The sequence below is a fragment of the Natator depressus genome, chromosome 1 (genome assembly GCF_965152275.1).
Source record: "Natator depressus isolate rNatDep1 chromosome 1, rNatDep2.hap1, whole genome shotgun sequence".
In the NCBI taxonomy this organism is placed as follows: domain Eukaryota; kingdom Metazoa; phylum Chordata; order Testudines; family Cheloniidae; genus Natator; species Natator depressus.
The window spans coordinates 197,518,143-197,534,056 of record NC_134234.1 but is presented as its reverse complement, the minus strand read 5'-3'; positions in this window follow the sequence as shown (position 1 = coordinate 197,534,056).

Here is a 15,914-nt window from a genome sequence, read left to right as displayed (position 1 = left end):
GAGGGAGATGGAGAAAGGACTGAAAGATGGACAAAGGACTGAAATGTGAAACACCCATGTTATGTTTTTTAACCTATCAGTTATAGTGCAATATGCAACAAAAAACCTGTTTTTAATGCACGTTTCTCATTCTGTAAATTAAATCAGCTTTAAAAAAAACCACACACCTAGAAAAGAGTCCCAGTTTATTTAACCAAAAGCCTGCTCCTCTGCCCCTAGTTGGGGCATCATCATGATTTGAATCCAGGACTTCCAGACAGGCAGCACAAACTTGCTGCCAAACAAGCTACAGGAGTAACTTACTTTTCTTGTAGACCAGCCATCACAGGACCCAGTGGGATACAGAATTACCTGGCAGACAGCAACAATAGGTTGGGATCAGGACTCCTTGGTTCTATTCCTGGCTCTGAGAGGAAAACATTGAGCAGCAGTTACAGAGTGGGTAGGCAAGGACATGGACTTGACAAGCTTATTTTGAAAGGAGGTGGGGCTGAGTGGATAAGACTTGAGCCTGTCGTTAGAGACTTGGGTGAGATTCTGAGCTCTGCGCAAAATATCATTACTCAGCTTCTCATTTAGCTTACTTGTGCAACAGGGGAAAGGATACTTGCTAGCCTGCTAGGATAACTGTCTGGAGTCATAGGTGCCAACTTCTGCTGGGTCCCGGGGGGAGGGGGGTCCTCGACCCCCCCTCCCCAAGTCCCCACCCCGACTCCACCCCATTCCAACCCCTTCCCTACCTCCTCCCCTGAGCGCACTGCATTGCCACTCCTCCCCCTCCCAGAGCTTGTTACGCCACAGAACACCGGTTTTGTGGCAGCAAGCACTGGGAGGAGAAGTGGGGACATGGAGCACTCAGGGGAGGAGGAGGCAGAGGTGAGGCAGGCGGGAGCTTGGCTGCCAGAGGGTGCAGAGCACCCACCAATTTTTCCCTATGGGTGCTCCAGGGCTGGAGCACCCAGAGTCAGCACCTATGTCTGGAGTTGCTCACAACTGAGAGTGTGTAACAGGGCTGACTCACCTCTCATGAGCACCCCCTTAAGTAAGTGCATGTGCCTGCATTCTCCCTCTTTCAGTTTGTCCCTGCTCTACGATAGAGCAGTGCCCCAGAGTTCCCTCCCTGAAGACAATGTCTTCACCCTTTTGAGCTTTCTGACTGCAGCTCTCCAGCTAGGCCACTATAGTTCAGTTCCCTCTCTGGGGTGCCTCAATATCCAGACCACTGCTCCCATAGCTAATGGGGGTACCCAGCCCACCCATTACTCCAGGTCCCAGCCCCAGGACCCTGTAGATAATTAAAGGGACACAACAGATGACTGCTATGTCCCCACAGCCCTACACCATCTTCACCCATACCTCAGGGCCTTGTCTTAATAGAGTCCAAGCAACCAGCAAAGGGCGCATGCATGCACTCTTCCCCCCTCTCCCCCAGCCACACTACTACAGTTCCAGCAAGTAACTGAATGTCTAGTGGCCCTGCAGCTCGTCTTATACTAGGCTGCTGGGCCCTGATTGGCTGTGTCCCACACAACCACTCTAGGCATCTTGGAGGACCCTCTCCACTGCCCTTTTTTGGGGGCAGGGTGTGGCAGGGCCACGAGGCCTCCAGAAGGGGGCATCAGAGGGTCTGGATAACCCCATCACAGAGTGCCTATCTCAGGGGAGACTGTCAGAAAAACAGGCAGACACCCCAAACTAGTGGTGTGTTCTATAACTAGATTTCTCCAAGCCAGTGACAAATGTGAACTCCTGGGTCACTGTACCAATCTTACCATGGAGTCACAGACAGTCCCCTTAGACTCTCCAGTCTATCTTTCCACCCAGACAAACTGGACTTTGTGAATAAAGGTCCCTAACCGTCCCCCCCCCCAAAAAAAAATCACACCACATCAGGTTGCTCCCAGTCCCAAAGGGCAAGCCACTTACCTCAGATCCATTGGTACTCCAGATCTTACACCAAAGATAATGCTGGTAGCAAATTCTATTGTAAACTAATTATCGGTTTATTAGCCAAGAAAAAGAAATGAGAGTTATTGCAAGGTTAAAGCAGATAAAAAAATTATTAACAGGTGAATCACAGTTTGTAGGTCTAAATAGAAGCAGTGATGGAATAAACTGCCAGTTTCCGAAAAGTGTTTTCAGGGTACCCAGATTGTCTTGGGGGATCTCGGCTTTGAATCTGGTATCCTCCTCTGTAAGAGTTCAAACAGTCAGAGATACAGGATCTTTCTTTGAATACATATTTATAGCTTCTTCCAACAGAAAACAAGCTGACAGTCTCTCTACTCACACGGGCTTTTGCTGTGATGATGGTGAGTGAGGAATGCACTTGACCTTGATCATCACACACAATGACCACTTGCTTTGAAATTAGCATTTTCTGTTAAAGTTCTTCATTTGCATTCCAAAGGGTTTCTTTCTCCTTTGATGAGTTATTTAGTTACAGGGGTATACACAATGTAAATGTTTGTGATTATATTATAATGGGATATAAATAAGTGAAAACAATGCAAATAACATCCCATTCTTTTTCATGAAGTTTAAACACCCAATACACTCTTACACCATCTAACCATTACTTGATCTATACTAATACCCAAGCGAATTTGCCTGAGGCTCTGGCATGAGCTGGCACCGGGCCTGTCAGCATCACAATGGTATGAAGCCTTCTTTAACAACAAGGATACACAGAAATGTAAACAGCTCATAAGGGTGACATTTGAATGTGTGACCTCCTGGCTCCCAGCTCAGTGCACTTTCCCCATGAAGTCCAACCTACTACCTTTGCCAGCAACCAACCTCTCTCATAACCAGCTCAGAGCTCTCTGTTATTTACAGCTGGGTGTGCAACCCTGCATAAGTCAACCCACATTAGATCTTGGGCCCACTTATGTGCAATTTGTTCATGGAGGAATTGTGCTCCGAGGGACAACAGCGTCCCCTGTCATCAGTGATGCTAGTGGCCTAGCTAGAGAGCTGCAGCAGCTAGGCAGTAAGGCATGGAAAGATGGTAAGTAACTCAACGGGTACATAAGTGGGCAAGTAAATAACTCAGCTGGTGGCTAACTCAGTCTTTGATGGGACTGCTGTGCATGCAGCAGCAGGATCAGGTCCTGTGGTCTCTTTCTTGATGTCAGTTTGCCCCTTCCCCTCCTTTGGAAGCAGAAAGAAAGGAAAGGAAACATAATAACACTTTTAGACGAGCGGGTGAGAGAGAATTCTTAGTGCTTAAGAACATTTAATGGAAACCAGCTGCCGGAGTGAGACCAAAGGGTTGGTCATGCTGGGGTATTGTTCCTAAGGTTACTCTGGAGCAGTGGTTCTCAACCTATTAATCATTGTGGGCCGCAGGTTGAGAACCACAGCACCCCCCGCTAAGTCCCCCCCATAAATCCATATGCCCAGCACCCCCCGCCCAGAGACCCCTCCACAGAGTGGGGCCAGGAGCGGAGCCCTGGGCGTGGGGCCGGGCAGCTGGGACCCAGACCCAGAACCCACCAAGCACGGGGTCGGGCAGCCAGGCCCTGCCAAGCGTGGGACCAGGCAGCCAGGCCCTGGTCACCGCTAAGCGCAGGGCCAGGCAGCTGAGACCCGGACCCCGGACCTCACTGCACGCTGGGCAGGGCAGCTGGGACCTGGATTTTTTTTTAGTATGCAGCTGCAGGATGAGAACCACTGCTCTGGAGGTACCTGCTGAGGAAGAGGGAGGGGGATGGTAGAGAGACTGTGCAGTGAAAAGGAGGAAAGGTGATGGGGGATGTGTTCCCAGGCATTTTACCTCAGAGCTCTGAGAGGCTCCCTCCCCTCTCTGTTTAAAGGAGCTGCTCTTAGAGAGGAGCCTTTTGGGACAAAATGAGATGGCGAAAGAGAGAATAAACACAGGGTGAGGGGGGATGTATGTGACAGAAAGAGAGTGGGTGGACGGAAGGAAAGAGGATCCCAAAGTTCAGTGCACAAGACAAAAAGCCGGGGCCTGCCCGGTGCCCCCTTCTGGTCCTCCTCAAATCCAGACAGCTGCAATTTAGATGTAACCGATACACAGACGGCTGTTCACCCAAGTCAATGTTCCCTCGCTTCCTCCTGATCCGTCAGGCTGTCTCTAATGTGCCCAAACCTGTGGTAACTGCCAAACCCGAGGAGAGTTCTGAGATAGCCAACACATGAACAAACATAGAAATGAGTGCTCTGTGGCTGCAAACCTTTGGTGAAACTATATAGTGGGAAGAGGAGCCTAGTGGGGCAGATGGAACTGGGTGGAATAGAATAGAGAGTGCTTTAAACTAGTTCTTCCTCACCTAAGAATAATCAACTCCTACTAGTGCCAGGCAATGCCAAGGCCTTGCAACCCCATCACCTTGAAGTCCAGGAGAGAGACTCATTTCCCTACTGCTGTGCCAACTCTACCTCCTGTGCAATGAGGCCTTGCACCCATCAAATCATTGGTCTCTCCCTGTGCTTTCACCAGATCCTACTTGGCATGCTTTGGGGTACAGATCACAACCTCCATTGGTGCCTTTGACCTGAGGTCATAGCTCAGATGCTTCCTCTCTTAGGTGCACTTGCCTTTGTCGACTCCTAATTCGCAGCTTTGGAAACAAAGGTCTGGACATGGTAAACAGGCAAACCTTGTGAGTTCTGTGCCCAAGAACAGAAATGCAATCTGTCAATAGACAAGTATATGGAAATTCAGATACCCAACTATCCCTTTCAGAGTTAAAAAAAAAAAAAAATTTCAACAGAAGAGATGCTCCAAGTCAGGAAAGGGTAAAGTACCAGGGGGGTATATGTAGCTCTGAAACTGTAATGCTGTATTAGGACTGCTTGAAATTTAGGGAGATTTTCTCCTTCCATTCGATTTCTTTAGAATGGTGGTTTTCAACCGGTGGTCCATGGACCACTGGGGGTCCACAGGTTATGTTTAAGATTGCCAAAGGGTTCCTCCATTTAAAAATTTTTAGGGGTCTGCAAATGATAAAAGATTGCAAACCACTGCTTTAAATGAAACACGCCTTTCAACTAGAAAATTTGGTTTTGGTCTATAGTGCTTGTATGTCATCTCTCCTAGTCCCTGTGGAAGACATAAATATTTAAAAGAGATGTCTTGCCAACCCCCAAACATTCAAAAATCATGAGCCAAGCACCCCCAAAACCATGAGATTGGCTTAAAAATCATTAGATGTTAAAAATTAATAAATCTGGGGTTTTTTTTGCCTTCTGGTGTTTGAACTACTAGATTTTCTGATTTCTAAGTGTACGAATACATAAAAAGTAGCAGTCTCTTCCCTGAAGCATTTACCCTATGTAAGCAGTGTCAGGATGAGCTCCACCCTGACATCTGGTGGTGAGGTGTGGCAAGTTGTGGAAAAGAACTTCAGGGGCCAATCTCATTTGCATAGGCACACCCAGCCCGCCTAGAATGAGGCCATAGCTGCCCAAATGGTCACTTTGGCTGCTGTGGGATCTCCAGTGTCTCTGTTATTGGTGCAGGAAGAATAAATTGTTATTACCCTGATTATGGGAACTGTGCTTGGAACTGTACTTGGTCTTTTGTTATGATGGAGGGACTCACCATCAACTAAGTAGCTAGGCAAGGGTCATGGGTTCCAAAACTCTGTGAATTGAGAGAGGCTGGGGACAAGTATTAATACTTGGTGGCATGGGCCCCTTGGTGAGGGCCTTACATGCTAATTGCACTTTCTCCTCTCTCCACTGTAGAATATCAGAGCTAATTTTGATTTACAGGCTGCTGAGCTCACTTTGGGCTAATGGTGCACCAGCACTCCCCTACTACAAGCTGAATTCACCAAAGAGCTGAACTGACTAAGAGCTGAAATCACTGAGCGTTGTGTTAAGTAGTAGGGGAGCCTGAAGATATATTGTGGAGCAGTTTGTGGGACGGCTGGAGTGCCTTGTGGACAGGCTGGTGGAGCAGTTCATAGGACGGCGGGAGCTGCTGGTGGGACGTGGAGCAGTTCGTGGATCGGCTGGTGGAGCAGTTTGTGGGACGGTGAGAGCTGTGTGTGGGCAGCAGAGCTGAGCGAAGCAGTTCGTGGGGCGGCTGGCGGAGCGGAGTGAAGGCCTATGGAGCTGTGGGGCGGTCAGCTTCAGATCATGTAAGGTGCCTCTTACCTCCGCCCCCATCTCCACCCAGGTTGGGAGGTAAAGTTCTGTAGATAAACTTTTGAACTCTGGGCTGCCCTGACCAGGGATAGAGACTTTTGGGTCATTGGACTTTTGGGACTTTGGGTGATTTGGGGTTGCTGGACTCAAGAACCAAAGGGAAAGGGCATGCCCCAATTTGCTTGGGGTGGGTTTTTTTTGCTCATGGGTTGTGTTATGAATCCTGTTGGTGGTGTTTCCCCAACATAATGCCACATTGTTTCTCTCCGTTATTAAAAGGCTTTTTGCTACACTCAGACTATGTGCTTGCGAGAGGGGAAGTATTGCCTCTTGGAGGCGCCCATTGGGGGTGGAATATATTTGTCCCAGGTCACTGGGTGGGGGCTCGAGCCGGTTTGCATTGTGTTATTGGAATGGATCCCCTAGATCTTGAACCCGACCCTTGTTGCTGCCAACTCTGATGGGCAGAAGGGTTACACCTATAACTAGACAAGAGTGAGAGGGGAAAAGGGGATGTAGAGAGTTGAAGGGTGGTAGTAGAGGCAGGAATAGAACCCATGTTTTTTTGATTACTAGGCCACTGCCTTACTCACTGAGCCAGGCTGCCTAGTGAAATACCAATCCTGCCTTTTCTACAATAATGTTCTCACTGTTTGCTGCCATCAGTGAAGTTGCAGCACTGCAAGAGCAATAGTGGGAAATTTAAAGAAAACCTCAGCCTATATTGTGGGTGGCTACATTTCCCCATAGCAGTTGGCCAAAACTATAGAATGGGTGGCATATTTGGGAACCAAAATCTAGAAAAGAGAAATCTAAAAAGTATGAGTCTTAGAAGCAGGAATGCTGTGGTGAGCTCCAGTGTGGATATGATTTTCTGTTCAATCTCCTCATTGTAGCTCAGAGGACAGTAAATTATGACTGAAACAGTTAACTACTGGTCTAATATTTCTTAGTGGTGCTCCTGAAGTTGCAAAGAGTGCTGCATAGTGGAATTATGTAAGGCCAATTAGGGGTGAAGGGATTTTTGTAAGCATGAAGCTAATGTGAAATAATTTGTGTCTTGAGCCCTGCCCAACAACCCCCTTTCCCAGCAATAATAAAACACCTTCTTTTTCAGTTTGTCACCTTGTGAAGAAGATGGCATGCTGCTTCAAATACAGCCATGGGTCAAAACTTACCCCCCTGCTTGGGCTTTGGCTTTATCCACAAAATCCAGCCCAAGCCTTCTCCCCAGACTTGGTTGCTCTTCCTTGATGACTGCTCAGCCCACACTCTAGGTCTTCTGTAGATAGCCCATTGCTTATATCTGGATGGGGTAATGAGTCATCTCGAATAGAGTCAGCAGAGCCCACTTAGCATTTCCAACAGGATAACCATTTGTTAAGAAGGTACTTATTTTTTCAGGAACACACTGCCAGCCTATTGCACACCTGCACAATGGTTGATAACAAATTAAAGCTCTAACTGCTCAGATCATTATGATCCTACAGATGTGTAACTGCATCCTTACGGGTCAAATCCTGCAAAAGTTACTCTTGTGCATATGCAAAAAGAACAGGAGGACTTGTGGCCCCTTAGAGACTAACCAATTTATTTGAGCATAAGCTTTCGTGAGCTACAGCTCACTTCATCGGATGCAATATGCATATGTATATCCTGACTCCCATACAGCGTCCCATTCGAGCCAACAGGCGTCTGCATGGGGGCAAGGATCCATGGTGTAATAAGTGATGGCAGGAGCAGTCTCTATGGTAGCATCAGTAAGGTAGTTTGTCTAGTAGTTAAAACAGGGAGCCAAGCCTCCTGAGTTCTATTCCCAGCTTTACCATTAACTCATGGTGTGACCTTGGGCAAGTTACGTCCTTGCTTTGTGCCTCAGTTTTCCCATCGGTAAAACTAGCTGTGGATCTGTCCCCAGTCTTCCTCAAGTTCAGGGCTGTGTCTCTTTAAATTCAGGCTCCTCTCTAATGTAGATAGAATGTAAGCAACAGTACTACCAGTTATAAATGGGGAACGAGATTATGGGGAACTTCAGGGGATCACGTCCTTCAGGTGGGCCACTCCTTCTCTCCCCCTCTATCTGTCCTTTTATTGGTTCTTACTCCATACCTTTCACTGGGCCATCTGAGTGCCCTCTTCCCTAGCACACACCCCTCCCTTCATTCTTAGCCTTCCTGTCTTTTAAAGAAAAAATTGTACTTGGATTTCCAAACTGCCTTCCCTCTCTCTCTGTCTCTCTCTCTCTCTTTGATGTTAATTGTCTCCAGTGCTGGAGAGCTCCTTGGCTGATTAAATCCGAGAGTCCTCCCTGGTTTTATTGACCCATGAATGGGGGCCTCTTCAGTGCTCACTGGAGTGCAGTATCATTGCCCCTCCTCCTCCCCCCCATTTGGTTTGATGGATTAATCCCGCTGTGTAAAGAAAAGTGGGGTGGGATGGGAAACTGAAGCAGTGGGAAAGGGCGGGTGGGGAGAGGGGAAGAGAGAGAAGGAGCTTCAGCAAATGCTCAGCTGCCCTTGCTTAAAATAACACAGTTTATTTAAGCAGGTCAGCCACACAATAGCATGAGGGAGGCTGTTACCAAGCTCATGGGACCTTGTGTGTGTTGTGTAAGAGGCTGAAGTGGGTTTTAACCAAACTAGGAAAGCCGGCCTCTTCCTCCCCCCATGTGCACTACACACACGCACACACACTCTCCTCTCTTCCCCATAACACATGGCAGTCCTTGCTTCTCAAGCGCTGGCATGATAGACAGCTTGGGATGACACTGCTTCTCCAGCTGTGCTGACTGAAGATCCAGACTTGGCTTGGCTGGCTTGCTGACCTGGACTCCTGGCGGAGCTGTGGGTGGGGGTGTCTTTGTTGGCACACTGCCCCTCACCCCCCCCCCTTTGTTTGAGGCATGTGCAAGGAATTCTCACCTCAAAAGGGTTCTAGCAACTCAGAAGCACTCATCCCTCAATCCCCACCCTACCCCCATTCTGATGGCATAAATGCTCACTCTGAATGGCACAGACTGTCTGCAATGTTTTCAATGTACAAAGCTTCCTGAGCATGGAGAATTTCTTGGTCTTAATATCACATGTCAGAATTTAGTGTGGAGGAAAATAACGTGGGGCGGAAGGGGGGGGCATCAGCTAAGTACATTGCAGGCTGGCTTCACCCTGTTCCCAGCTCTGCCAAAAATATCTCCGTCTTCCAGAGACAGAACATTCCTTGGTATTTCAGCCCAGGGCTCCCCACAATTAGCTCTGCCAATGCCCCTCACTCCTGACCCATGAACAGATTCAACTATTCCAATCTTGGGTCCCTTCTGATCTGACACTGCCAACTGATCAAATCACTCCAAATTGAGTACTGGTGATTTTGTAACGCTGGGAAATGTTCACAGGTGAGCTGGGTTAGGCCACCAAATTCATTTTTCACTTGTGATACAAACCAGCTGTTGAATCAGGGTCACCACCCGGCAGACCAGAACAGTACGTGCTATTGTCCCCCAATAAAAACAACCAGCCCCTAAACCAATTCATGCGAAATCCATGCGTAATTCCCCTCACGCTTCCCTGTTTCCCTCCACTCACCAATGGCTGTGTGGGCTGATTTATACAAGGACCACTGCAGAATTGTACCACTCCTGATCATATTCATCTTCCCCACCAGAAAGTCAGCAACAGGAAATGAACAGACTCTCTCTCTCAGGAGACTTATGTAATTTTCCAGTCTCTCTCTTTCTTTCTCTGGCTTCAGAGTGAGCACGTTGCTGTTGGCACCACCTTGCCTGCTTCCTGGCACAGTTATTCAGTCAGCCTGCCAGACATTTCAAGGCTTACTTGCCCTTTCCAGAGAATGGAAGCAAAGAGGGGGAGACAGGCTCCCTTGGAATGAATTGGCAGCCAGCATGTTTCCAAACACTGAGAGAGAGAAATCTGCCTCTCCAGACTCACCAAAGCTGCCACCGTAGCGGATCTGGGCCAGACAGATCTTAAAATTACCGCCATGCTGCTGGACACGCATGCTTTTTGGGGGACAGAATGGAACAACAAAAAGGGGGCAGAAGGTGCTGGTATTTTCTTTTAAGTCTGTGTTTTTGCAAAAGAGCACCACATCGGCACCGCATAAATTCCTGCTCTGCATGTGCTGCTTATTTTAATATGTGGAATTCAACCAGTGTGATTAGGAGTAGCTGCAAATGGCCATTTCTTTGCAGAGTGCCTATTCCTCCCAGTCCACCTGTCTGCCTGCGCCTCTTTGTATGTGTGTGAAAGAGAGCATGGGGAACTGTGTGTGTGTCTGCGAGAGAGAGAGAGATCTTACATTGTGTTAGAGAGATTACAGTGTGTGAGCATGGGGGAGATTGTATGTGTGTGTATGCATGAATGGACTGAGTGTATATCACTGGACTGTGTATGTATATAGATGAGCGTGTTGCTGTGTTCAATCGTGCGTGCACAGTGAAGACAATTAAGGAGGCCTTGCTCTAAAGGCATTGGACGGGGATTCAGGAGTTCTGAGTTCATTTCCTGTGTGACTTTGGGCAAGTCACTTAATATCTTCATGACACAGTAACTGTAAAATGGGGCCAATAGCACTTTCTTGCTCTCACCCATATCCCTTGGATTGTAAGGCAGGGACTGTCTCTCACAGCCCTAGCACGATGGGGCCCTGATCTTGATTAGGCCATCGAGGCAATGCTGTAATATTACTAATAAATACATGACAAGTTATTTAAATTGGACACAAATTGAGCAAAAATGGCTTCATTGCTGATCTGGAGAAAATGAAAACAGACTTACTGCCCACTCCACAGTGTAGAGTGGATCTGCAGAGCTTTATGAAGGGGATATGTTATTTTTTGGCAAAATTCATTCCAATCTATGAGTAAGGGCTTTTAACCTATCAGGTGCCGAGCACTCTGTTCCCAGTCCAGCAAAGCACTTGAGCACATCAGTAATATCACTGACTTCACAAAGATTACTTCTGGTGAAAGGCGCTACGCAACACAAGTCAGGCACCTAGTCCAAAGGAAAGATGGCACAGGGGACTGGAACTTAGGTTCAATTCCCACCTCAGCCACAGACCTGCTGTGTGACTATGGTTGCCAGTGTTGGTGGGACGTAGGCCTGGCGGTTTCATCGCATGACATAATGACTCCAGGACAGTCCTGGAGGCTTGGCAACCCTATGTGTGATGGTGAGCAAGTCACTTTACCCTCCCTCTGCCTCATTCCTCATCTGCCCAGTGGGGATAGTGGCTCTGTACTATTCAGAGGCTAATGTCCATTATTGTCTGTGATTTGCTTGGCTACAAAAGGGATGAGGGCCAGATAACTCCTGAGGCAGAGAGGCAAAGTGATACTGAGACTACGAAATCCAGGTCAAATGTCTGTTACTATTTCAAACAGGGAGACCCTGCATTGTGGGTGAACTGACACTAACAAGATGGCCGAAAGAAAGAGCAGGGTCAGGAACCAAACTGAGACTGCGCTGTTTGTGAGGCAGGATGAGGGTGGCCTCTCATGCGTTCCCAGAAGACAGGGCATTCTGGTATGTCTGGGAAGGGCTTGGGCCTACCCCACTGGCATGACCCCGCCCCCGCCAGCGTGTGCGTGCGAGGCCATGCCGGTGGAGGCGGAATGTCATGCTCTTCAAAATAGTGTCCTCTGTCTGACACCAGACAAAACCACGTCCAGATGGGGGGGACTGTTTGGTTTAAAACCGGATGAATGGCCTGCCTCAACAGGACACCATCCCGGCATGGACTGGTGCCTATCCAGTCCAGCAGTCGATGCCTCTTATATCTCACCATCACTGCCACCAAGTCCTTCTTCAGCATCAAGACTGGATCAGCTCCAGCCCTGCCTGAGGCACCTTTGCCCAAAGGTTGTTTTAAAAACCCCAGCCCTCATTTGTTTAAAAAAAAAAACAACTCCCAAACATCTTGGCTTTGAAGAACAGCCTGGAGAAAAGAGAAAATAATTTCCCTTTCCTTTTAGTGTAATTCCTGGTGCATGTGTATTAGGGACTGGAGCACACAGGGATGGGGGGAGAGGGAGAGAGTGGAAAAGTTCTCATTAATGGGGACAGCTCCCCCCAAACTCACACACACAGGTTCCCAGATTTCTCTGAGCTCGCTTTCTTCCATGGAGCACATCACAAAGCCATCTCTTCCTCTCCCGCCTGGGTTGTAAAATAACAAGTGTCATGTTATTGCTGAACTGCGGAGGTCTGGTGCCCTGCAAAGAGAGCGGGGCAGTCTAATTAGGGAAATGAGAGCCATCCTTAATGAGCACTCCTGACTCAGTGGAGTTTAAAAGAGAAAGGAGAGAAAACTGGCTTGATTCACACAGCTTTCTCTTTCCCCTCCTTTCTGTCCTCCCCATAAACCTACTGCAGTTTGGTCCTAAGTCCAGGATTCTCTCTTCACTTAAATATTCAGCTTCTTGCTCCATGTCTGATTTCACTATTGATTCCAGCTTCTTGGCTGATTTCATTTTGTGAAGGTGTGTTTGCGTCTGGCTGTTTGTGTGCGTCAGCGTACCTCACTATGCTTTTGCCTCTGTGACTCTATGTATGTCAGTAGGTATCTCTGGGTCTGCTTCTTTATGAGCACAGATTGATGTGTGTGTACCTGCGTGTGTCTCCGTGCACACAGACTCCTCAGTCATAGAGAAATATACCATTGTCACCATGTGGTGCTCATAAAACACATAAAGGCGTTCCTCACATTTCACGAGAGGTACCAGCGTTGTTCCAATTGCCCCAGCGCCAAGCAATCAAGACAATGGCTGTGCCTACACCTGTCAGGTTGAGAGGGCTTATGTGGAAGGATGGGAACTGCAGATGCCCTTTTGTAGTGGGAACTCCCAGCTCAATCTCAGGGTGCCCATGCCCACTCTTTAGTGACCACTTTGAAATTTGTACCCCAGCCTTGGGCATCCCATGAATCAACTGTACTGGATGTCCCTTCCCTGCATATAATGCCCTGCACTCAGCTCAGATTCTCCACCACAGGTTCTAGAACGTTCACTGCAGTCTCTCATGTTAGCCACAATTCTTTCCAGGTTCCCACGCTGAGTTCAACTGGACTCGTAAGTGTGCTGACCTGTACCTAGAGCCCCTCTGGAGGAGGAGAAGTCAATTGCACAGATACACCTGTGAATTTCTCTCCTGCACTGATTTTATTAGCTATTCTAACTAGAGTTGAGCTTGAATTAAATGTCCCTCAACTTTGGCAGAGTTCAGCTCTGGCTCCCAGCTTTGCAGCTTGGGCCCAAGGGGAAGGAGGAGTTTGAAGTAGGTTCTGACGTAGGGTGACCAGATGTCCCGTTTTTAGAGGGACAGTCCCTTTTTTGGGGACCTTTTTCTTGCATAGGTGCCTATTACCCCCCACCCCCGTCCCATTTTTTCACAGTTGCTATCTGGTCACCCTATTCTGAGGTGCACCACACTCCCACTTTACTGTCAGCCATGACCTTCTGCTGAGATCCTAGAACTTTATGGCTCCATAGAGAAGGTACATAATGCAAGGCTGAATGGAGGGCCTTATCTTCCTGAACGCAGAGGAAGCAGAGTGCTCCAGGGTTTACTAGACTGTAGCCTCCAGCTAATATTGGGATGTTATTCCCAAGTGTCTGCCAGAATCCTTGTTCAATTAAATTAGCACATGCTGAAATGCTTATGATAGGTTGTAGGGAGCTATCTCTAAGCCAGAAGCGTGGGAGGAACGCAGTCCGACAGAAAGGAAATAAGCAGAGAACATTTTACCCATAAAAGCACTTTGCTTTCTCCTTGCTTCATAAATCAGCTTTCTCTGATCTCATCCAAGAAATGCCGCCAGCTCCCTGCTTCACCCTGCCTGGGAGACGGGCTCATTTCCGGGTTTGGATCTTACCTTGGGGCAATTAAGAGATCAAATTGTTTCCACCCCTCTCCTAAAAATTAGGGAGAAAACTAGTGTCTAGCATAAAGCTGCAGGCCCCGTCTAGTGAAGTGTTGAGCACCTTCCCTTCCTTTAGAAGGCAATGGGAGCTGAGCGGGCTCAGCACCCCTGAAAATCAGGTCATTTATTTAACTAAATACAGAGTCAGGTGTCTAACTCTAGGCATATGGCTTTGAAACTGCTGGCCTAAGTAACTTGCCTAAAATTGCATAGGGCCAGATTGGCAACTCCTTATGTCCACTGCTGAGTAGTTGCTAACATGTGTCAACCCAGTGGTTTCACTGGGGCTACTCATGTAAGTAATTGCTCACCACTGAAAGTAAAGGGTTCACAATCTGACTGATAGTGTGTCAGTGGCAGAATGAGGAGTAGAACCCAGAAGTCCTGAGACCCACTTTCCTGCACTAATCACTAGATAGTTTCCCTAAAGCTGGTGAAAATTTTTTGAAATTTCAATGGAAAATGTTTTAATCAGTCTAAAACTCATTTCCCTTTATGGCTCGAGGAGCTCCAATCAGTGCTGAGCACCTGCAGTTTGAACTCGACTGGCACAATGTTTTTTTGTGTGTGAATTACGTAGAGAACCTAAAAAGAAAAGGAGTACTTGTGGCACCTTAGAGACTAACCAATTTACTTGAGCATGAGCTTTCGTGAGCTACAGCTCACTTCATCGGATGCATACTGTGGAAAGTGTAGAAGATCTTTTTATATACACACAAAGCATGAAAAAATACCTCCTCCCACCCCACTCTCCTGCTGGTAATAGCTTATCTAAAGTGATCACTCTCCTTACAATGTGTATGATAATCAAGGTGGGCCATTTCCAACACAAATCTAGGGTTTAACAAGAACGTCTGGGGGGGGGGGTAGGAAAAAACAAGGGGAAATAGGTTACCTTGCATAATGACTTAGCCACTCCCAGTCTCTATTCAAGCCTAAATTAATTGTATCCAATTTGCAAATGAATTCCAATTCAACAGTTTCTCGCTGGAGTCTGGATTTGAAGTTTTTTTGTTGTAATATAGCAACTTTCATGTCTGTAATCGCGTGACCAGAGAGATTGAAGTGTTCTCCGACTGGTTTATGAATGTTATAATTTTTAGAAAGCCTTAGCCTGAGAGCCAGTTTCCCTCTCCTCTTCCCCTGGCTTGATCTGACAGAGCTGGTGTGAGCCCAGTGTAAAATGACTGTGGGCACCACATCCAAACTAGTGGAGTGTCCTTTAGTTTTAAAGTTGATGTCACACTCAAGTAAAAAATGTGGTTACTAAACTGAGTAGGCAAGAAAACAGGAAATACGACACAGCTCAGAGAATCAAAGCGTAACCTCCATAGCAGAGTATAATGGTATGGGCCCAAGCTGCAAGAGTTTCATCAGGTTTTCAAACCGCTGAAAGTCTGGTTGTGTTTTCCATCCCCTTTTTGGTTCAGCCCATGATAATGAAAGCTGCCAGTCACAAAATTTAGATCCATATCCAGGCTGCGGTTCTGCAGTGGAGTCAGCAAACTATTCCATGGCTGCTCTGTCCAGGCCAGGATTTAGGGAAATCCTGTGCTATGATACTGGGCAGCACAGGCTGTGCTAGTTAGTCAGAGGGAACCACAGCGTCTGTTGGTGTCCAGAAAGTCTCAATAAAGAATCCTCTTTATATTCATGACAGCCCACTCTTGTCTCTTCTCCACTGTGAGGGACGAATTCTTAATATTGTCAGAATGGCCAGGAGGCCAGCAGAGGAAGGAACAGATGCAGACTGGAGCAGGGGATGGCTTGCGTGGAAACAGGCACAGCTAGAGCAGGAGCAATGAGTTGAAATGACTGGCCAGGGGAGTGTTCCCAGCCAGCGTTCCCAGTGACAC